The sequence below is a fragment of the Pseudophryne corroboree genome, unplaced genomic scaffold, assembly GCF_028390025.1.
Source record: "Pseudophryne corroboree isolate aPseCor3 unplaced genomic scaffold, aPseCor3.hap2 scaffold_454, whole genome shotgun sequence".
In the NCBI taxonomy this organism is placed as follows: Eukaryota; Metazoa; Chordata; class Amphibia; order Anura; family Myobatrachidae; genus Pseudophryne; species Pseudophryne corroboree.
This window is the reverse complement of record NW_026970075.1, coordinates 134,435-158,638: the sequence shown is the minus strand read 5'-3', so window position 1 is coordinate 158,638 and position 24,204 is coordinate 134,435.

Here is a 24,204-nt window from a genome sequence, read left to right as displayed (position 1 = left end):
CTCTTTTGCAAAGAGCTACGCATTGGAAAATTCAGGGCTATGTCGTGTAGATGATGGCCTAACAGGAGGCTTTAAAATTTTCTTTCTAGTGACCTTCGTTTGGGAGAAAAATGCAAAGGTACAAGACAGCTTTTCCTTGCCAATATCTCTCTTTTGCAAAGAGCTGCGCATTGGAAAATTCAGGGCTATGTCGTGTAGATGATGGCCTAACAGGAGGCTTTAAAATTTTCTTTCTAGTTTCCTTCGTTTGGGAGAAAAATGCAAAGGTACAAGACAGCTTTTCCTTGCCAATATCTCTCTTTTGCAAAGAGCTGCGCATTGGAAAATTCAGGGCTATGTCGTGTAGATGATGGCCTAACAGGAGGCTTTAAAATTTTAATTCTAGTGTCCTTCGTTTGGGAGAAAAATGCAAAGGTACAAGAAAGCTTTTCCTTGCCAATATCTCTCTTTTGCAAAGAGCTACGCATTGGAAAATTTAGGGCTATGTCGTGTAGATGATGGCCTAACAGGAGGCTTTAAAATTTTCTTTCTAGTGACCTTCGTTTGGGAGAAAAATGCAAAGGTACAAGACAGCTTTTCCTTGCCAATATCTCTCTTTTGCAAAGAGCTGCGCATTGGAAAATTCAGGGCTATGTCGTGTAGATGATGGCCTAACAGGAGGCTTTAAAATTTTAATTCTAGTGTCCTTCGTTTGGGAGAAAAATGCAAAGGTACAAGACAGCTTTTCCTTGCCAATATCTCTCTTTTGCAAAGAGCTACGCATTGGAAAATTCAGGGCTATGTCGTGTAGATGATGGCCTAACAGGAGGCTTTAAAATTTTAATTCTAGTGTCCTTCGTTTGGGAGAAAAATGCAAAGGTACAAGACAGCTTTTCCTTGCCAATATCTCTCTTTTGCAAAGAGCTGCGCATTGGAAAATTCAGGGCTATGTCGTGTAGATGATGGCCTAACAGGAGGCTTTAAAATTTTCTTTCTAGTGTCCTTCGTTTGGGAGAAAAATGCAATGGTACAAGACAGCTTTTCCTTGCCAATTTCTCTCTTTTGCAAAGAGCTGCGCATTGGAAAATTCAGGGCTATGTCGTGTAGATGATGGCCTAACAGGAGGCTTTAAAATTTTCTTTCTAGTGTCCTTCGTTTGGGAGAAAAATGCAAAGGTACAAGACAGCTTTTCCTTGCCAATATCTCTCTTTTGCAAAGAGCTGCGCATTGGAAAATTCAGGGCTATGTCGTGTAGATGATGGCCTAACAGGAGGCTTTAAAATTTTCTTTCTAGTTTCCTTCGTTTGGGAGAAAGATGCAAAGGTACAAGACAGCTTTTCCTTGCCAATATCTCTCTTTTGCAAAGAGCTACGCAATGGAAAATTCAGGGCTATGTCGTGTAGATGATGGCCTAACAGGAGGCTTTAAAATTTTAATTCTAGTGTCCTTCGTTTGGGAGAAAAATGCAAAGGTACAAGACAGCTTTTCCTTGCCAATATCTCTCTTTTGCAAAGAGCTACGCATTGGAAAATTCAGGGCTATGTCGTGTAGATGATGGCCTAACAGGAGGCTTTAAAATTTTCTTTCTAGTGACCTTCGTTTGGGAGAAAAATGCAAAGGTACAAGACAGCTTTTCCTTGCCAATATCTCTCTTTTGCAAAGAGCTGCGCATTGGAAAATTCAGGGCTATGTCGTGTAGATGATGGTCTAACAGGAGGCTTTAAAAATTTCTTTCTAGTGTCCTTCGTTTGGGAGAAAAATGCAAAGGTACAAGACAGCTTTTCCTTGCCAATATCTCTCTTTTGCAAAGAGCTACGCATTGGAAAATTCAGGGCTATGTCGTGTAGATGATGGCCTAACAGGAGGCTTTAAAATTTTCTTTCTAGTGACCTTCGTTTGGGAGAAAAATGCAAAGGTACAAGACAGCTTTTCCTTGCCAATATCTCTATTTTGCAAAGAGCTACGCATTGGAAAATTCAGGGCTATGTCGTGTAGATGATGGCCTAACAGGAGGCTTTAAAATTTTCTTTCTAGTGACCTTCGTTTGGGAGAAAAATGCAAAGGTACAAGACAGCTTTTCCTTGCCAATATCTCTCTTTTGCAAAGAGCTGCGCATTGGAAAATTCAGGGCTATGTCGTGTAGATGATGGCCTAACAGGAGGCTTTAAAATTTTCTTTCTAGTGTCCTTCGTTTGGGAGAAAAATGCAATGGTACAAGACAGCTTTTCCTTGCCAATATCTCTCTTTTGCAAAGAGCTGCGCATTGGAAAATTCAGGGCTATGTCGTGTAGATGATGGCCTAACAGGAGGCTTTAAAATTTTCTTTCTAGTTTCCTTCGTTTGGGAGAAAAATGCAAAGGTACAAGACAGCTTTTCCTTGCCAATATCTCTCTTTTGCAAAGAGCTACGCATTGGAAAATTCAGGGCTATGTCGTGTAGATGATGGCCTAACAGGAGGCTTTAAAATTTTCTTTCTAGTGACCTTCGTTTGGGAGAAAAATGCAAAGGTACAAGACAGCTTTTCCTTGCCAATATCTCTCTTTTGCAAAGAGCTGAGCATTGGAAAATTCAGGGCTATGTCGTGTAGATGATGGCCTAACAGGAGGATTTAAAATTTTAATTCTAGTGTCCTTCGTTTGGGAGAAAAATGCAAAGGTACAAGACAGCTTTTCCTTGCCAATATCTCTCTTTTGCAAAGAGCTACGCATTGGAAAATTCAGGGCTATGTCGTGTAGATGATGGCCTAACAGGAGGCTTTAAAATTTTCTTTCTAGTGACCTTCGTTTGGGAGAAAAATGCAAAGGTACAAGACAGCTTTTCCTTGCCAATATCTCTCTTTTGCAAAGAGCTGCGCATTGGAAAATTCAGGGCTATGTCGTGTAGATGATGGTCTAACTGGAGGCTTTAAAAATTTCTTTCTACTGTCCTTCGTTTGGGAGAAAAATGCAAAGGTACAAGACAGCTTTTCCTTGCCAATATCTCTCTTTTGCAAAGAGCTACGCATTGGAAAATTCAGGGCTATGTCGTGTAGATGATGGCCTAACAGGAGGCTTTAAAATTTTCTTTCTAGTGACCTTCGTTTGGGAGAAAAATGCAAAGGTACAAGACAGCTTTTCCTTGCCAATATCTCTATTTTGCAAAGAGCTACGCATTGGAAAATTAAGGGCTATGTCGTGTAGATGATGGCCTAACAGGAGGCTTTAAAATTTTCTTTCTAGTGACCTTCGTTTGGGAGAAAAATGCAAAGGTACAAGACAGCTTTTCCTTGCCAATATCTCTATTTTGCAAAGAGCTACGCATTGGAAAATTCAGGGCTATGTCGTGTAGATGATGGCCTAACAGGAGGCTTTAAAATTTTCTTTCTAGTGACCTTCGTTTGGGAGAAAAATGCAAAGGTACAAGACAGCTTTTCCTTGCCAATATCTCTCTTTTGCAAAGAGCTGCGCATTGGAAAATTCAGGGCTATGTCGTGTAGATGATGGCCTAACAGGAGGCTTTAAAATTTTCTTTCTAGTGTCCTTCGTTTGGGAGAAAAATGCAATGGTACAAGACAGCTTTTCCTTGCCAATATCTCTCTTTTGCAAAGAGCTGCGCATTGGAAAATTCAGGGCTATGTCGTGTAGATGATGGCCTAACAGGAGGCTTTAAAATTTTCTTTCTAGTTTCCTTCGTTTGGGAGAAAAATGCAAAGGTACAAGACAGCTTTTCCTTGCCAATATCTCTCTTTTGCAAAGAGCTACGCATTGGAAAATTCAGGGCTATGTCGTGTAGATGATGGCCTAACAGGAGGCTTTAAAATTTTCTTTCTAGTGACCTTCGTTTGGGAGAAAAATGCAAAGGTACAAGACAGCTTTTCCTTGCCAATATCTCTCTTTTGCAAAGAGCTACGCATTGGAAAATTCAGGGCTATGTCGTGTAGATGATGGCCTAACAGGAGGCTTTAAAATTTTCTTTCTAGTGACCTTCGTTTGGGAGAAAAATGCAAAGGTACAAGACAGCTTTTCCTTGCCAATATCTCTCTTTTGCAAATAGCTGCGCATTGGAAAATTCAGGGCTATGTCGTGTAGATGATGGCCTAACAGGAGGCTTTAAAATTTTCTTTCTAGTTTCCTTCGTTTGGGAGAAAAATGCAAATGTACAAGACAGCTTTTCCTTGCCAATATCTCTCTTTTGCAAAGAGCTGCGCATTGGAAAATTCAGGGCTATGTCGTGTAGATGATGGCCTAACAGGAGGCTTTAAAATTTTAATTCTAGTGTCCTTCGTTTGGGAGAAAAATGCAAAGGTACAAGACAGCTTTTCCTTGCCAATATCTCTCTTTTGCAAAGAGCTACGCATTGGAAAATTCAGGGCTATGTCGTGTAGATGATGGCCTAACAGGAGGCTTTAAAATTTTCTTTCTAGTGACCTTCGTTTGGGAGAAAAATGCAAAGGTACAAGACAGCTTTTCCTTGCCAATATCTCTCTTTTGCAAAGAGCTGCGCATTGGAAAATTCAGGGCTATGTCGTGTAGATGATGGCCTAACAGGAGGCTTTAAAATTTTCTTTCTAGTGTCCTTCGTTTGGGAGAAAAATGCTATGGTACAAGACAGCTTTTCCTTGCCAATATCTCTCTTTTGCAAAGAGCTGCGCATTGGAAAATTCAGGGCTATGTCGTGTAGATGATGGCCTAACAGGAGGCTTTAAAATTTTCTTTCTAGTTTCCTTCGTTTGGGAGAAAAATGCAAAGGTACAAGACAGCTTTTCCTTGCCAATATCTCTCTTTTGCAAAGAGCTACGCATTGGAAAATTCAGGGCTATGTCGTGTAGATGATGGCCTAACAGGAGGCTTTAAAATTTTCTTTCTAGTGACCTTCGTTTGGGAGAAAAATGCAAAGGTACAAGACAGCTTTTCCTTGCCAATATCTCTCTTTTGCAAAGAGCTGCGCATTGGAAAATTCAGGGCTATGTCGTGTAGATGATGGCCTAACAGGAGGCTTTAAAATTTTAATTCTAGTGTCCTTCGTTTGGGAGAAAAATGCAAAGGTACAAGACAGCTTTTCCTTGCCAATATCTCTCTTTTGCAAAGAGCTGCGCATTGGAAAATTCAGGGCTATGTCGTGTAGATGATGGCCTAACAGGAGGCTTTAAAATTTTAATTCTAGTGTCCTTCGTTTGGGAGAAAAATGTAAAGGTACAAGACAGCTTTTCCTTGCCAATATCTCTCTTTTGCAAAGAGCTACGCATTGGAAAATTCAGGGCTATGTCGTGTAGATGATGGCCTAACAGGAGGCTTTAAAATTTTCTTTCTAGTGACCTTCGTTTGGGAGAAAAATGCAAAGGTACAAGACAGCTTTTCCTTGCCAATATCTCTCTTTTGCAAAGAGCTGCGCATTGGAAAATTCAGGGCTATGTCGTGTAGATGATGGCCTAACCGGAGGCTTTAAAATTTTCTTTCTAGTTTCCTTCGTTTGGGAGAAAAATGCAAAGGTACAAGACAGCTTTTCCTTGCCAATATCTCTCTTTTGCAAAGAGCTGCGCATTGGAAAATTCAGGGCTATGTCGTGTAGATGATGGCCTAACAGGAGGCTTTAAAATTTTAATTCTAGTGTCCTTCGTTTGGGAGAAAAATGCAAAGGTACAAGACAGCTTTTCCTTGCCAAGATCTCTCTTTTGCAAAGAGCTGCGCATTGGAAAATTCAGGGCTATGTCGTGTAGATGATGGCCTAACAGGAGGCTTTAAAATTTTCTTTCTAGTGTCCTTCGTTTGGGAGAAAAATGCAAAGGTACAAGACAGCTTTTCCTTGCCAATATCTCTCTTTTGCAAAGAGCTGCGCATTGGAAAATTCAGGGCTATGTCGTGTAGATGATGGCCTAACAGGAGGCTTTAAAATTTTCTTTCTAGTTTCCTTCGTTTGGGAGAAAAATGCAAAGGTACAAGACAGCTTTTCCTTGCCAATATCTCTCTTTTGCAAAGAGCTACGCATTGGAAAATTTAGGGCTATGTCGTGTAGATGATGGCCTAACAGGAGGCTTTAAAATTTTCTTTCTAGTGACCTTCGTTTGGGAGAAAAATGCAAAGGTACAAGACAGCTTTTCCTTGCCAATATCTCTCTTTTGCAAAGAGCTGCGCATTGGAAAATTCAGGGCTATGTCGTGTAGATGATGGCCTAACAGGAGGCTTTAAAATTTTAATTCTAGTGTCCTTCGTTTGGGAGAAAAATGCAAAGGTACAAGACAGCTTTTCCTTGCCAATATCTCTCTTTTGCAAAGAGCTACGCATTGGAAAATTCAGGGCTATGTCGTGTAGATGATGGCCTAACAGGAGGCTTTAAAATTTTAATTCTAGTGTCCTTCGTTTGGGAGAAAAATGCAAAGGTACAAGACAGCTTTTCCTTGCCAATATCTCTCTTTTGCAAAGAGCTGCGCATTGGAAAATTCAGGGCTATGTCGTGTAGATGATGGCCTAACAGGAGGCTTTAAAATTTTCTTTCTAGTGTCCTTCGTTTGGGAGAAAAATGCAATGGTACAAGACAGCTTTTCCTTGCCAATTTCTCTCTTTTGCAAAGAGCTGCGCATTGGAAAATTCAGGGCTATGTCGTGTAGATGATGGCCTAACAGGAGGCTTTAAAATTTTCTTTCTAGTGTCCTTCGTTTGGGAGAAAAATGCAAAGGTACAAGACAGCTTTTCCTTGCCAATATCTCTCTTTTGCAAAGAGCTGCGCATTGGAAAATTCAGGGCTATGTCGTGTAGATGATGGCCTAACAGGAGGCTTTAAAATTTTCTTTCTAGTTTCCTTCGTTTGGGAGAAAGATGCAAAGGTACAAGACAGCTTTTCCTTGCCAATATCTCTCTTTTGCAAAGAGCTACGCAATGGAAAATTCAGGGCTATGTCGTGTAGATGATGGCCTAACAGGAGGCTTTAAAATTTTCTTTCTAGTGACCTTCGTTTGGGAGAAAAATGCAAAGGTACAAGACAGCTTTTCCTTGCCAATATCTCTCTTTTGCAAAGAGCTGCGCATTGGAAAATTCAGGGCTATGTCGTGTAGATGATGGCCTAACAGGAGGCTTTAAAATTTTAATTCTAGTGTCCTTCGTTTGGGAGAAAAATGCAAAGGTACAAGACAGCTTTTCCTTGCCAATATCTCTCTTTTGCAAAGAGCTACGCATTGGAAAATTCAGGGCTATGTCGTGTAGATGATGGCCTAACAGGAGGCTTTAAAATTTTCTTTCTAGTGACCTTCGTTTGGGAGAAAAATGCAAAGGTACAAGACAGCTTTTCCTTGCCAATATCTCTCTTTTGCAAAGAGCTGCGCATTGGAAAATTCAGGGCTATGTCGTGTAGATGATGGTCTAACAGGAGGCTTTAAAAATTTATTTCTAGTGTCCTTCGTTTGGGAGAAAAATGCAAAGGTACAAGACAGCTTTTCCTTGCCAATATCTCTATTTTGCAAAGAGCTACGCATTGGAAAATTAAGGGCTATGTCGTGTAGATGATGGCCTAACAGGAGGCTTTAAAATTTTCTTTCTAGTGACCTTCGTTTGGGAGAAAAATGCAAAGGTACAAGACAGCTTTTCCTTGCCAATATCTCTATTTTGCAAAGAGCTACGCATTGGAAAATTCAGGGCTATGTCGTGTAGATGATGGCCTAACAGGAGGCTTTAAAATTTTCTTTCTAGTGACCTTCGTTTGGGAGAAAAATGCAAAGGTACAAGACAGCTTTTCCTTGCCAATATCTCTCTTTTGCAAAGAGCTGCGCATTGGAAAATTCAGGGCTATGTCGTGTAGATGATGGCCTAACAGGAGGCTTTAAAATTTTCTTTCTAGTGTCCTTCGTTTGGGAGAAAAATGCAATGGTACAAGACAGCTTTTCCTTGCCAATATCTCTCTTTTGCAAAGAGCTGCGCATTGGAAAATTCAGGGCTATGTCGTGTAGATGATGGCCTAACAGGAGGCTTTAAAATTTTCTTTCTAGTTTCCTTCGTTTGGGAGAAAAATGCAAAGGTACAAGACAGCTTTCCTTGCCAATATCTCTCTTTTGCAAAGAGCTACGCATTGGAAAATTCAGGGCTATGTCGTGTAGATGATGGCCTAACAGGAGGCTTTAAAATTTTCTTTCTAGTGACCTTCGTTTGGGAGAAAAATGCAAAGGTACAAGACAGCTTTTCCTTGCCAATATCTCTCTTTTGCAAAGAGCTACGCATTGGAAAATTCAGGGCTATGTCGTGTAGATGATGGCCTAACAGGAGGCTTTAAAATTTTCTTTCTAGTGACCTTCGTTTGGGAGAAAAATGCAAAGGTACAAGACAGCTTTTCCTTGCCAATATCTCTCTTTTGCAAATAGCTGCGCATTGGAAAATTCAGGGCTATGTCGTGTAGATGATGGCCTAACAGGAGGCTTTAAAATTTTCTTTCTAGTTTCCTTCGTTTGGGAGAAAAATGCAAAGGTACAAGACAGCTTTTCCTTGCCAATATCTCTCTTTTGCAAAGAGCTGCGCATTGGAAAATTCAGGGCTATGTCGTGTAGATGATGGCCTAACAGGAGGCTTTAAAATTTTAATTCTAGTGTCCTTCGTTTGGGAGAAAAATGCAAAGGTACAAGACAGCTTTTCCTTGCCAATATCTCTCTTTTGCAAAGAGCTACGCATTGGAAAATTCAGGGCTATGTCGTGTAGATGATGGCCTAACAGGAGGCTTTAAAATTTTCTTTCTAGTGACCTTCGTTTGGGAGAAAAATGCAAAGGTACAAGACAGCTTTTCCTTGCCAATATCTCTCTTTTGCAAAGAGCTGCGCATTGGAAAATTCAGGGCTATGTCGTGTAGATGATGGCCTAACAGGAGGCTTTAAAATTTTCTTTCTAGTGTCCTTCGTTTGGGAGAAAAATGCAATGGTACAAGACAGCTTTTCCTTGCCAATATCTCTCTTTTGCAAAGAGCTGCGCATTGGAAAATTCAGGGCTATGTCGTGTAGATGATGGCCTAACAGGAGGCTTTAAAATTTTCTTTCTAGTTTCCTTCGTTTGGGAGAAAAATGCAAAGGTACAAGACAGCTTTTCCTTGCCAATATCTCTCTTTTGCAAAGAGCTACGCATTGGAAAATTCAGGGCTATGTCGTGTAGATGATGGCCTAACAGGAGGCTTTAAAATTTTCTTTCTAGTTTCCTTCGTTTGGGAGAAAAATGCAAAGGTACAAGACAGCTTTTCCTTGCCAATATCTCTCTTTTGCAAAGAGCTACGCATTGGAAAATTCAGGGCTATGTCGTGTAGATGATGGCCTAACAGGAGGCTTTAAAATTTTCTTTCTAGTGACCTTCGTTTGGGAGAAAAATGCAAAGGTACAAGACAGCTTTTCCTTGCCAATATCTCTCTTTTGCAAAGAGCTGAGCATTGGAAAATTCAGGGCTATGTCGTGTAGATGATGGCCTAACAGGAGGCTTTAAAATTTTAATTCTAGTGTCCTTCGTTTGGGAGAAAAATGCAAAGGTACAAGACAGCTTTTCCTTGCCAATATCTCTCTTTTGCAAAGAGCTACGCATTGGAAAATTCAGGGCTATGTCGTGTAGATGATGGCCTAACAGGAGGCTTTAAAATTTTCTTTCTAGTGACCTTCGTTTGGGAGAAAAATGCAAAGGTACAAGACAGCTTTTCCTTGCCAATATCTCTCTTTTGCAAAGAGCTGCGCAATGGAAAATTCAGGGCTATGTCGTGTAGATGATGGTCTAACAGGAGGCTTTAAAAATTTATTTCTAGTGTCCTTCGTTTGGGAGAAAAATGCAAAGGTACAAGACAGCTTTTCCTTGCCAATATCTCTCTTTTGCAAAGAGCTACGCATTGGAAAATTCAGGGCTATGTCGTGTAGATGATGGCCTAACAGGAGGCTTTCAAATTTTCTTTCTAGTGACCTTCGTTTGGGAGAAAAATGCAAAGGTACAAGACAGCTTTTCCTTGCCAATATCTCTATTTTGCAAAGAGCTACGCATTGGAAAATTAAGGGCTATGTCGTGTAGATGATGGCCTAACAGGAGGCTTTAAAATTTTCTTTCTAGTGACCTTCGTTTGGGAGAAAAATGCAAAGGTACAAGACAGCTTTTCCTTGCCAATATCTCTCTTTTGCAAAGAGCTACGCATTGGAAAATTCAGGGCTATGTCGTGTAGATGATGGCCTAACAGGAGGCTTTAAAATTTTCTTTCTAGTAACCTTCGTTTGGGAGAAAAATGCAAAGGTACAAGACAGCTTTTCCTTGCCAATATCTCTCTTTTGCAAAGAGCTGCGCATTGGAAAATTCAGGGCTATGTCGTGTAGATGATGGCCTAACAGGAGGCTTTAAAATTTTCTTTCTAGTGTCCTTCGTTTGGGAGAAAAATGCAATGGTACAAGACAGCTTTTCCTTGCCAATATCTCTCTTTTGCAAAGAGCTGCGCATTGGAAAATTCAGGGCTATGTCGTGTAGATGATGGCCTAACAGGAGGCTTTAAAATTTTCTTTCTAGTTTCCTTCGTTTGGGAGAAAAATGCAAAGGTACAAGACAGCTTTTCCTTGCCAATATCTCTCTTTTGCAAAGAGCTACGCATTGGAAAATTCAGGGCTATGTCGTGTAGATGATGGCCTAACAGGAGGCTTTAAAATTTTCTTTCTAGTGACCTTCGTTTGGGAGAAAAATGCAAAGGTACAAGACAGCTTTTCCTTGCCAATATCTCTCTTTTGCAAAGAGCTACGCATTGGAAAATTCAGGGCTATGTCGTGTAGATGATGGCCTAACAGGAGGCTTTAAAATTTTCTTTCTAGTGACCTTCGTTTGGGAGAAAAATGCAAAGGTACAAGACAGCTTTTCCTTGCCAATATCTCTCTTTTGCAAATAGCTGCGCATTGGAAAATTCAGGGCTATGTCGTGTAGATGATGGCCTAACAGGAGGCTTTAAAATTTTCTTTCTAGTTTCCTTCGTTTGGGAGAAAAATGCAAAGGTACAAGACAGCTTTTCCTTGCCAATATCTCTCTTTTGCAAAGAGCTGCGCATTGGAAAATTCAGGGCTATGTCGTGTAGATGATGGCCTAACAGGAGGCTTTAAAATTTTAATTCTAGTGTCCTTCGTTTGGGAGAAAAATGCAAAGGTACAAGACAGCTTTTCCTTGCCAATATCTCTCTTTTGCAAAGAGCTACGCATTGGAAAATTCAGGGCTATGTCGTGTAGATGATGGCCTAACAGGAGGCTTTAAAATTTTCTTTCTAGTGACCTTCGTTTGGGAGAAAAATGCAAAGGTACAAGACAGCTTTTCCTTGCCAATATCTCTCTTTTGCAAAGAGCTGCGCATTGGAAAATTCAGGGCTATGTCGTGTAGATGATGGCCTAACAGGAGGCTTTAAAATTTTCTTTCTAGTGTCCTTCGTTTGGGAGAAAAATGCAATGGTACAAGACAGCTTTTCCTTGCCAATATCTCTCTTTTGCAAAGAGCTGCGCATTGGAAAATTCAGGGCTACGTCGTGTAGATGATGGCCTAACAGGAGGCTTTAAAATTTTCTTTCTAGTTTCCTTCGTTTGGGAGAAAAATGCAAAGGTACAAGACAGCTTTTCCTTGCCAATATCTCTCTTTTGCAAAGAGCTACGCATTGGAAAATTCAGGGCTATGTCGTGTAGATGATGGCCTAACAGGAGGCTTTAAAATTTTCTTTCTAGTGACCTTCGTTTGGGAGAAAAATGCAAAGGTACAAGACAGCTTTTCCTTGCCAATATCTCTCTTTTGCAAAGAGCTGCGCATTGGAAAATTCAGGGCTATGTCGTGTAGATGATGGCCTAACAGGAGGCTTTAAAATTTAAATTCTAGTGTCCTTCGTTTGGGAGAAAAATGCAAAGGTACAAGACAGCTTTTCCTTGCCAATATCTCTCTTTTGCAAAGAGCTGCGCATTGGAAAATTCAGGGCTATGTCGTGTAGATGATGGCCTAACAGGAGGCTTTAAAATTTTAATTCTAGTGTCCTTCGTTTGGGAGAAAAATGCAAAGGTACAAGACAGCTTTTCCTTGCCAATATCTCTCTTTTGCAAAGAGCTACGCATTGGAAAATTCAGGGCTATGTCGTGTAGATGATGGCCTAACAGGAGGCTTTAAAATTTTCTTTCTAGTGACCTTCGTTTGGGAGAAAAATGCAAAGGTACAAGACAGCTTTTCCTTGCCAATATCTCTCTTTTGCAAAGAGCTGCGCATTGGAAAATTCAGGGCTATGTCGTGTAGATGATGGCCTAACAGGAGGCTTTAAAATTTTAATTCTAGTGTCCTTCGTTTGGGAGAAAAATGCAAAGGTACAAGACAGCTTTTCCTTGCCAATATCTCTCTTTTGCAAAGAGCTACGCATTGGAAAATTCAGGGCTATGTCGTGTAGATGATGGCCTAACAGGAGGCTTTAAAATTTTCTTTCTAGTGACCTTCGTTTGGGAGAAAAATGCAAAGGTACAAGACAGCTTTTCCTTGCCAATATCTCTCTTTTGCAAAGAGCTGCGCATTGGAAAATTCAGGGCTATGTCGTGTAGATGATGGCCTAACAGGAGGCTTTACAATTTTCTTTCTAGTTTCCTTCGTTTGGGAGAAAAATGCAAAGGTACAAGACAGCTTTTCCTTGCCAATATCTCTCTTTTGCAAAGAGCTACGCATTGGAAAATTCAGGGCTATGTCGTGTAGATGATGGCCTAACAGGAGGCTTTACAATTTTCTTTCTAGTTTCCTTCGTTTGGGAGAAAAATGCAAAGGTACAAGACAGCTTTTCCTTGCCAATATCTCTCTTTTGCAAAGAGCTACGCATTGGAAAATTCAGGGCTATGTCGTGTAGATGATGGCCTAACAGGAGGCTTTAAATTTTTAATTCTAGTGTCCTTCGTTTTTGAGAAAAATGCAAAGGTACAAGACAGCTTTTCCTTGCCAATATCTCTCTTTTGCAAAGAGCTACGCATTGGAAAATTCAGGGCTATGTCGTGTAGATGATGGCCTAACAGGAGGCTTTAAAATTTTCTTTCTAGTGACCTTCGTTTGGGAGAAAAATGCAAAGGTACAAGACAGCTTTTCCTTGCCAATATCTCTCTTTTGAAAAGAGCTGCGCATTGGAAAATTCAGGGCTATGTCGTGTAGATGATGGCCTAACAGGAGGCTTTAAAATTTTCTTTCTAGTGTCCTTCGTTTGGGAGAAAAATGCAATGGTACAAGACAGCTTTTCCTTGCCAATATCTCTCTTTTGCAAAGAGCTGCGCATTGGAAAATTCAGGGCTATGTCGTGTAGATGATGGCCTAACAGGAGGCTTTAAAATTTTAATTCTAGTGTCCTTCGTTTGGGAGAAAAATGCAAAGGTACAAGACAGCTTTTCCTTGCCAATATCTCTCTTTTGCAAAGAGCTACGCATTGGAAAATTCAGGGCTATGTCGTGTAGATGATGGCCTAACAGGAGGCTTTAAAATTTTCTTTCTAGTGACCTTCGTTTGGGAGAAAAATGCAAAGGTACAAGACAGCTTTTCCTTGCCAATATCTCTCTTTTGCAAAGAGCTGCGCATTGGAAAATTCAGGGCTATGTCGTGTAGATGATGGCCTAACAGGAGGCTTTAAAATTTTCTTTCTAGTGTCCTTCGTTTGGGAGAAAAATGCAATGGTACAAGACAGCTTTTCCTTGCCAATATCTCTCTTTTGCAAAGAGCTGCGCATTGGAAAATTCAGGGCTATGTCGTGTAGATGATGGCCTAACAGGAGGCTTTAAAATTTTCTTTCTAGTTTCCTTCGTTTGGGAGAAAAATGCAAAGGTACAAGACAGCTTTTCCTTGCCAATATCTCTCTTTTGCAAAGAGCTACGCATTGGAAAATTCAGGGCTATGTCGTGTAGATGATGGCCTAACAGGAGGCTTTAAAATTTTCTTTCTAGTGACCTTCGTTTGGGAGAAAAATGCAAAGGTACAAGACAGCTTTTCCTTGCCAATATCTCTCTTTTGCAAAGAGCTGCGCATTGGAAAATTCAGGGCTATGTCGTGTAGATGATGGCCTAACAGGAGGCTTTAAAATTTTAATTCTAGTGTCCTTCGTTTGGGTGAAAAATGCAAAGGTACAAGACAGCTTTTCCTTGCCAATATCTCTCTTTTGCAAAGAGCTACGCATTGGAAAATTCAGGGCTATGTCGTGTAGATGATGGCCTAACAGGAGGCTTTAAAATTTTCTTTCTAGTGACCTTCGTTTGGGAGAAAAATGCAAAGGTACAAGACAGCTTTTCCTTGCCAATATCTCTCTTTTGCAAAGAGCTACGCATTGGAAAATTCAGGGCTATGTCGTGTAAATGATGGCCTAACAGGAGGCTTTAAAATTTTCTTTCTAGTCACCTTCGTTTGGGAGAAAAATGCAAAGGTACAAGACAGCTTTTCCTTGCCAATATCTCTCTTTTGCAAAGAGCTGCGCATTGGAAAATTCAGGGCTATGTCGTGTAGATGATGGCCTAACAGGAGGCTTTAAAATTTTCTTTCTAGTGTCCTTCGTTTGGGAGAAAAATGCAATGGTACAAGACAGCTTTTCCTTGCCAATATCTCTCTTTTGCAAAGAGCTGCGCATTGGAAAATTCAGGGCTATGTCGTGTAGATGATGGCCTAACAGGAGGCTTTAAAATTTTCTTTCTAGTTTCCTTCGTTTGGGAGAAAAATGCAAAGGTACAAGACAGCTTTTCCTTGCCAATATCTCTCTTTTGCAAAGAGCTACGCATTGGAAAATTCAGGGCTATGTCGTGTAGATGATGGCCTAACAGGAGGCTTTAAAAATTTCTTTCTAGTGACCTTCGTTTGGGAGAAAAATGCAAAGGTACAAGACAGCTTTTCCTTGCCAATATCTCTCTTTTGCAAAGAGCTGCGCATTGGAAAATTAAGGGCTATGTCGTGTAGATGATGGCCTAACAGGATGCTTTAAAATTTTAATTCTAGTGTCCTTCGTTTGGGAGAAAAATGCAAAGGTACAAGACAGCTTTTCCTTGCCAATATCTCTCTTTTGCAAAGAGCTACGCATTGGAAAATTCAGGGCTATGTCGTGTAGATGATGGCCTAACAAGAGGCTTTAAAATTTTCTTTCTAGTGACCTTCGTTTGGGAGAAAAATGCAAAGGTACAAGACAGCTTTTCCTTGCCAATATCTCTCTTTTGCAAAGAGCTGCGCATTGGAAAATTCAGGGCTATGTCGTGTAGATGATGGTCTAACAGGAGGCTTTAAAAATTTCTTTCTAGTGTCCTTCGTTTGGGAGAAAAATGCAAAGGTACAAGACAGCTTTTCCTTGCCAATATCTCTCTTTTGCAAAGAGCTACGCATTGGAAAATTCAGGGCTATGTCGTGTAGATGATGGCCTAACAGGAGGCTTTAAAATTTTCTTTCTAGTGACCTTCGTTTGGGAGAAAAATGCAAAGGTACAAGACAGCTTTTCCTTGCCAATATCTCTATTTTGCAAAGAGCTACGCATTGGAAAATTAAGGGCTATGTCGTGTAGATGATGGCCTAACAGGAGGCTTTAAAATTTTCTTTCTAGTGACCTTCGTTTGGGAGAAAAATGCAAAGGTACAAGACAGCTTTTCCTTGCCAATATCTCTCTTTTGCAAAGAGCTGCATATTGGAAAATTCAGGGCTATGTCGTGTAGATGATGGCCTAACAGGAGGCTTTAAAATTTTCTTTCTAGTGTCCTTCGTTTGGGAGAAAAATGCAATGGTACAAGACAGCTTTTCCTTGCCAATATCTCTCTTTTGCAAAGAGCTGCGCATTGGAAAATTCAGGGCTATGTCGTGTAGATGATGGCCTAACAGGAGGCTTTAAAATTTTCTTTCTAGTTTCCTTCGTTTGGGAGAAAAATGCAAAGGTACAAGACAGCTTTTCCTTGCCAATATCTCTCTTTTGCAAAGAGCTACGCATTGGAAAATTCAGGGCTATGTCGTGTAGATGATGGCCTAACAGGAGGCTTTAAAATTTTCTTTCTAGTGACCTTCGTTTGGGAGAAAAATGCAAAGGTACAAGACAGCTTTTCCTTGCCAATATCTCTCTTTTGCAAAGAGCTGCGCATTGGAAAATTCAGGGCTATGTCGTGTAGATGATGGCCTAACAGGAGGCTTTAAAATTTTAATTCTAGTGTCCTTCGTTTGGGAGAAAAATGCAAAGGTACAAGACAGCTTTTCCTTGCCAATATCTCTCTTTTGCAAAGAGCTGCGCATTGGAAAATTCAGGGCTATGTCGTGTAGATGATGGCCTAACAGGAGGCTTTAAAATTTTCTTTCTAGTTTCCTTCGTTTGGGAGAAAAATGCAAAGGTACAAGACAGCTTTTCCTTGCCAATATCTCTCTTTTGCAAAGAGCTACGCATTGGAAAATTCAGGGCTATGTCGTGTAGATGATGGCCTAACAGGAGGCTTTAAAATTTTCTTTCTAGTGACCTTCGTTTGGGAGAAAAATGCAAAGGTACAAGACAGCTTTTCCTTGCCAATATCTCTCTTTTGCAAAGAGCTGCGCATTGGAAAATTCAGGGCTATGTCGTGTAGATGATGGCCTAACAGGAGGCTTTAAAATTTTAATTCTAGTGTCCTTCGTTTGGGAGAAAAATGCAAAGGTACAAGACAGCTTTTCCTTGCCAATATCTCTCTTTTGCAAAGAGCTGCGCATTGGAAAATTCAGGGCTATGTCGTGTAGATGATGGCCTAACAGGAGGCTTTAAAATTTTCTTTCTAGTGACCTTCGTTTGGGAGAAAAATGCAAAGGTACAAGACAGCTTTTCCTTGCCAATATCTCTCTTTTGCAAAGAGCTGCGCATTGGAAAATTCAGGGCTATGTCGTGTAGATGATGGTCTAACAGGAGGCTTTAAAAATTTCTTTCTAGTGTCCTTCGTTTGGGAGAAAAATGCAAAGGTACAAGACAGCTTTTCCTTGCCAATATCTCTCTTTTGCAAAGAGCTACGCATTGGAAAATTCAGGGCTATGTCGTGTAGATGATGGCCTAACAGGAGGCTTTAAAATTTTCTTTCTAGTGACCTTCGTTTGGGAGAAAAATGCAAAGGTACAAGACAGCTTTTCCTTGCCAATATCTCTATTTTGCAAAGAGCTACGCATTGGAAAATTAAGGGCTATGTCGTGTAGATGATGGCCTAACAGGAGGCTTTAAAATTTTCTTTCTAGTGACCTTCGTTTGGGAGAAAAATGCAAAGGTACAAGACAGCTTTTCCTTGCCAATATCTCTCTTTTGCAAAGAGCTGCGCATTGGAAAATTCAGGGCTATGTCGTGTAGATGATGGCCTAACAGGAGGCTTTAAAATTTTCTTTCTAGTTTCCTTCGTTTGGGAGAAAAATGCAAAGGTACAAGACAGCTTTTCCTTGCCAATATCTCTCTTTTGCAAAGAGCTACGCATTGGAAAATTCAGGGCTATGTCGTGTAGATGATGGCCTAACAGGAGGCTTTAACATTTTCTTTCTAGTGACCTTCGTTTGGGAGAAAAATGCAAAGGTACAAGACAGCTTTTCCTTGCCAATATCTCTATTTTGCAAAGAGCTACGCATTGGAAAATTAAGGGCTATGTCGTGTAGATGATGGCCTAACAGGAGGCTTTAAAATTTTCTTTCTAGTGACCTTCGTTTGGGAGAAAAATGCAAAGGTACAAGACAGCTTTTCCTTGCCAATATCTCTCTTTTGCAAAGAGCTGCGCATTGGAAAATTCAGGGCTATGTCGTGTAGATGATGGCCTAACAGGAGGCTTTAAAATTTTCTTTCTAGTGTCCTTCGTTTGGGAGAAAAATGCAATGGTACAAGACAGCTTTTCCTTGCCAATATCTCTCTTTTGCAAAGAGCTGCGCATTGGAAAATTCAGGGCTATGTCGTGTAGATGATGGCCTAACAGGAGGCTTTAAAATTTTCTTTCTAGTTTCCTTCGTTTGGGAGAAAAATGCAAAGGTACAAGACAGCTTTTCCTTGCCAATATCTCTCTTTTGCAAAGAGCTACGCATTGGAAAATTCAGGGCTATGTCGTGTAGATGATGGCCTAACAGGAGGCTTTAAAATTTTCTTTCTAGTGACCTTCGTTTGGGAGAAAAATGCAAAGGTACAAGACAGCTTTTCCTTGCCAATATCTCTCTTTTGCAAAGAGCTGCGCATTGGAAAATTCAGGGCTATGTCGTGTAGATGATGGCCTAACAGGAGGCTTTAAAATTTTAATTCTAGTGTCCTTCGTTTGGGTGAAAAATGCAAAGGTACAAGACAGCTTTTCCTTGCCAATATCTCTCTTTTGCAAAGAGCTACGCATTGGAAAATTCAGGGCTATGTCGTGTAGATGATGGCCTAACAGGAGGCTTTAAAATTTTCTTTCTAGTGACCTTCGTTTGGGAGAAAAATGCAAAGGTACAAGACAGCTTTTCCTTGCCAATATCTCTCTTTTGCAAAGAGCTACGCATTGGAAAATTCAGGGCTATGTCGTGTAAATGATGGCCTAACAGGAGGCTTTAAAATTTTCTTTCTAGTCACCTTCGTTTGGGAGAAAAATGCAAAGGTACAAGACAGCTTTTCCTTGCCAATATCTCTCTTTTGCAAAGAGCTGCGCATTGGAAAATTCAGGGCTATGTCGTGTAGATGATGGCCTAACAGGAGGCTTTAAAATTTTCTTTCTAGTGTCCTTCGTTTGGGAGAAAAATGCAATGGTACAAGACAGCTTTTCCTTGCCAATATCTCTCTTTTGCAAAGAGCTGCGCATTGGAAAATTCAGGGCTATGTCGTGTAGATGATGGCCTAACAGGAGGCTTTAAAATTTTCTTTCTAGTTTCCTTCGTTTGGGAGAAAAATGCAAAGGTACAAGACAGCTTTTCCTTGCCAATATCTCTCTTTTGCAAAGAGCTACGCATTGGAAAATTCAGGGCTATGTCGTGTAGATGATGGCCTAACAGGAGGCTTTAAAAATTTCTTTCTAGTGACCTTCGTTTGGGAGAAAAATGCAAAGGTACAAGACAGCTTTTCCTTGCCAATATCTCTCTTTTGCAAAGAGCTGCGCATTGGAAAATGAAGGGCTATGTCGTGTAGATGATGGCCTAACAGGATGCTTTAAAATTTTAATTCTAGTGTCCTTCGTTTGGGAGAAAAATGCAAAGGTACAAGACAGCTTTTCCTTGCCAATATCTCTCTTTTGCAAAGAGCTACGCATTGGAAAATTCAGGGCTATGTCGTGTAGATGATGGCCTAACAGGAGGATTTAAAATTTTCTTTCTAGTGACCTTCGTTTGGGAGAAAAATGCAAAGGTACAAGACAGCTTTTCCTTGCCAATATCTCTCTTTTGCAAAGAGCTGCGCATTGGAAAATTCAGGGCTATGTCGTGTAGATGATGGTCTAACAGGAGGCTTTAAAAATTTCTTTCTAGTGTCCTTCGTTTGGGAGAAAAATGTAAAGGTACAAGACAGCTTTTCCTTGCCAATATCTCTCTTTTGCAAAGAGCTACGCATTGGAAAATTCAGGGCTATGTCGTGTAGATGATGGCCTAACAGGAGGCTTTAAAATTTTCTTTCTAGTGACCTTCGTTTGGGAGAAAAATGCAAAGGTACAAGACAGCTTTTCCTTGCCAATATCTCTATTTTGCAAAGAGCTACGCATTGGAAAATTAAGGGCTATGTCGTGTAGATGATGGCCTAACAGGAGGCTTTAAAATTTTCTTTCTAGTGACCTTCGTTTGGGAGAAAAATGCAAAGGTACAAGACAGCTTTTCCTTGCCAATATCTCTCTTTTGCAAAGAGCTGCGTATTGGAAAATTCAGGGCTATGTCGTGTAGATGATGGCCTAACAGGAGGCTTTAAAATTTTCTTTCTAGTGTCCTTCGTTTGGGAGAAAAATGCAATGGTACAAGACAGCTTTTCCTTGCCAATATCTCTCTTTTGCAAAGAGCTGCGCATTGGAAAATTCAGGGCTATGTCGTGTAGATGATGGCCTAACAGGAGGCTTTAAAATTTTCTTTCTAGTTTCCTTCGTTTGGGAGAAAAATGCAAAGGTACAAGACAGCTTTTCCTTGCCAATATCTCTCTTTTGCAAAGAGCTACGCATTGGAAAATTCAGGGCCATGTCGTGTAGATGATGGCCTAACAGGAGGCTTTAAAATTTTCTTTCTAGTGACCTTCGTTTGGGAGAAAAATGCAAAGGTACAAGACAGCTTTTCCTTGCCAATATCTCTCTTTTGCAAAGAGCTGCGCATTGGAAAATTCAGGGCTATGTCGTGTAGATGATGGCCTAACAGGAGGCTTTAAAATTTTAATTCTAGTGTCCTTCGTTTGGGAGAAAAATGCAATGGTACAAGACAGCTTTTCCTTGCCAATATCTCTCTTTTGCAAAGAGCTGCGCATTGGAAAATTCAGGGCTATGTCGTGTAGATGATGGCCTAACAGGAGGCTTTAAAATTTTCTTTCTAGTTTCCTTCGTTTGGGAGAAAAATGCAAAGGTACAAGACAGCTTTTCCTTGCCAATATCTCTCTTTTGCAAAGAGCTACGCATTGGAAAATTCAGGGCTATGTCGTGTAGATGATGGCCTAACAGGAGGCTTTAAAATTTTCTTTCTAGTGACCTTCGTTTGGGAGAAAAATGCAAAGGTACAAGACAGCTTTTCCTTGCCAATATCTCTCTTTTGCAAAGAGCTGCGCATTGGAAAATTCAGGGCTATGTCGTGTAGATGATGGCCTAACAGGAGGCTTTAAAATTTTAATTCTAGTGTCCTTCGTTTGGGAGAAAAATGCAAAGGTACAAGACAGCTTTTCCTTGCCAATATCTCTCTTTTGCAAAGAGCTGCGCATTGGAAAATTCAGGGCTATGTCGTGTAGATGATGGCCTAACAGGAGGCTTTAAAATTTTCTTTCTAGTGACCTTCGTTTGGGAGAAAAATGCAAAGGTACAAGACAGCTTTTCCTTGCCAATATCTCTCTTTTGCAAAGAGCTGCGCATTGGAAAATTCAGGGCTATGTCGTGTAGATGATGGTCTAACAGGAGGCTTTAAAAATTTCTTTCTAGTGTCCTTCGTTTGGGAGAAAAATGCAAAGGTACAAGACAGCTTTTCCTTGCCAATATCTCTCTTTTGCAAAGAGCTACGCATTGGAAAATTCAGGGCTATGTCGTGTAGATGATGGCCTAACAGGAGGCTTTAAAATTTTCTTTCTAGTGACCTTCGTTTGGGAGAAAAATGCAAAGGTACAAGACAGCTTTTCCTTGCCAATATCTCTATTTTGCAAAGAGCTACGCATTGGAAAATTAAGGGCTATGTCGTGTAGATGATGGCCTAACAGGAGGCTTTAAAATTTTCTTTCTAGTGACCTTCGTTTGGGAGAAAAATGCAAAGGTACAAGACAGCTTTTCCTTGCCAATATCTCTATTTTGCAAAGAGCTACGCATTGGAAAATTCAGGGCTATGTCGTGTAGATGATGGCCTAACAGGAGGCTTTAAAATTTTCTTTCTAGTGACCTTCGTTTGGGAGAAAAATGCAAAGGTACAAGACAGCTTTTCCTTGCCAATATCTCTCTTTTGCAAAGAGCTGCGCTTTGGAAAATTCAGGGCTATGTCGTGTAGATGATGGCCTAACAGGAGGCTTTAAAATTTTCTTTCTAGTTTCCTTCGTTTGGGAGAAAAATGCAAAGGTACAAGACAGCTTTTCCTTGCCAATATCTCTCTTTTGCAAAGAGCTGCGCATTGGAAAATTCATGGCTATGCCGTGTAGATGATGGCCTAACAGGAGGCTTTAAAATTTTCTTTCTAGTGTCCTTCGTTTGGGAGAAAAATGCAATGGTACAAGACAGCTTTTCCTTGCCAATATCTCTCTTTTGCAAAGAGCTGCGCATTGGAAAATTCAGGGCTATGTCGTGTAGATGATGGCCTAACAGGAGGCTTTAAAATTTTCTTTCTAGTTTCCTTCGTTTGGGAGAAAAATGCAAAGGTACAAGACAGCTTTTCCTTGCCAATATCTCTCTTTTGCAAAGAGCTACGCATTGGAAAATTCAGGGCTATGTCGTGTAGATGATGGCCTAACAGGAGGCTTTAAAATTTTCTTTCTAGTGACCTTCGTTTGGGAGAAAAATGCAAAGGTACAAGACAGCTTTTCCTTGCCAATATCTCTCTTTTGCAAAGAGCTGCGCATTGGAAAATTCAGGGCTATGTCGTGTAGATGATGGCCTAACAGGAGGCTTTAAAATTTTAATTCTAGTGTCCTTCGTTTGGGAGAAAAATGCAAAGGTACAAGACAGCTTTTCCTTGCCAATATCTCTCTTTTGCAAAGAGCTACGCATTGGAAAATTCAGGGCTATGTCGTGTAGATGATGGCCTAACAGGAGGCTTTAAAATTTTCTTTCTAGTGACCTTCGTTTGGGAGAAAAATGCAAAGGTACAAGACAGCTTTTCCTTGCCAATATCTCTCTTTTGCAAAGAGCTGCGCATTGGAAAATTCAGGGCTATGTCGTGTAGATGATGGTCTAACAGGAGGCTTTAAAAATTTCTTTCTAGTGTCCTTCGTTTGGGAGAAAAATGCAAAGGTACAAGACAGCTTTTCCTTGCCAATATCTCTCTTTTGCAAAGAGCTACGCATTGGAAAATTCAGGGCTATGTCGTGTAGATGATGGCCTAACAGGAGGCTTTAAAATTTTCTTTCTAGTGACCTTCGTTTGGGAGAAAAATGCAAAGGTACAAGACAGCTTTTCCTTGCCAATATCTCTATTTTGCAAAGAGCTACGCATTGGAAAATTAAGGGCTATGTCGTGTAGATGATGGCCTAACAGGAGGCTTTAAAATTTTCTTTCTAGTGACCTTCGTTTGGGAGAAAAATGCAAAGGTACAAAACAGCTTTTCCTTGCCAATATCTCTATTTTGCAAAGAGCTACGCATTGGAAAATTCAGGGCTATGTCGTGTAGATGATGGCCTAACAGGAGGCTTTAAAATTTTCTTTCTAGTGACCTTCGTTTGGGAGAAAAATGCAAAGGTACAAGACAGCTTTTCCTTGCCAATATCTCTCTTTTGCAAAGAGCTGCGCATTGGAAAATTCAGGGCTATGTCGTGTAGATGATGGCCTAACAGGAGGCTTTAAAATTTTCTTTCTAGTTTCCTTCGTTTGGGAGAAAAATGCAAAGGTACAAGACAGCTTTTCCTTGCCAATATCTCTCTTTTGCAAAGAGCTACGCATTGGAAAATTCAGGGCTATGTCGTGTAGATGATGGCCTAACAGGAGGCTTTAACATTTTCTTTCTAGTGACCTTCGTTTGGGAGAAAAATGCAAAGGTACAAGACAGCTTTTCCTTGCCAATATCTCTATTTTGCAAAGAGCTACGCATTGGAAAATTAAGGGCTATGTCGTGTAGATGATGGCCTAACAGGAGGCTTTAAAATTTTCTTTCTAGTGACCTTCGTTTGGGAGAAAAATGCAAAGGTACAAGACAGCTTTTCCTTGCCAATATCTCTCTTTTGCAAAGAGCTGCGCATTGGAAAATTCAGGGCTATGTCGTGTAGATGATGGCCTAACAGGAGGCTTTAAAATTTTCTTTCTAGTGTCCTTCGTTTGGGAGAAAAATGCAATGGTACAAGACAGCTTTTCCTTGCCAATATCTCTCTTTTGCAAAGAGCTGCGCATTGGAAAATTCAGGGCTATGTCGTGTAGATGATGGCCTAACAGGAGGCTTTAAAATTTTCTTTCTAGTTTCCTTCGTTTGGGAGAAAAATGCAAAGGTATAAGACAGCTTTTCCTTGCCAATATCTCTCTTTTGCAAAGAGCTACGCATTGGAAAATTCAGGGCTATGTCGTGTAGATGATGGCCTAACAGGAGGCTTTAAAATTTTCTTTCTAGTGACCTTCGTTTGGGAGAAAAATGCAAAGGTACAAGACAGCTTTTCCTTGCCAATATCTCTCTTTTGCAAAGAGCTGCGCATTGGAAAATTCAGGGCTATGTCGTGTAGATGATGGCCTAACAGGAGGCTTTAAAATTTTAATTCTAGTGTCCTTCGTTTGGGAGAAAAATGCAATGGTACAAGACAGCTTTTCCTTGCCAATATCTCTCTTTTGCAAAGAGCTGCGCATTGGAAAATTCAGGGCTATGTCGTGTAGATGATGGCCTAACAGGAGGCTTTAAAATTTTAATTCTAGTGTCCTTCGTTTGGGAGAAAAATGCAAAGGTACAAGACAGCTTTTCCTTGCCAATATCTCTCTTTTGCAAAGAGCTACGCATTGGAAAATTCAGGGCTATGTCGTGTAGATGATGGCCTAACAGGAGGCTTTAAAATTTT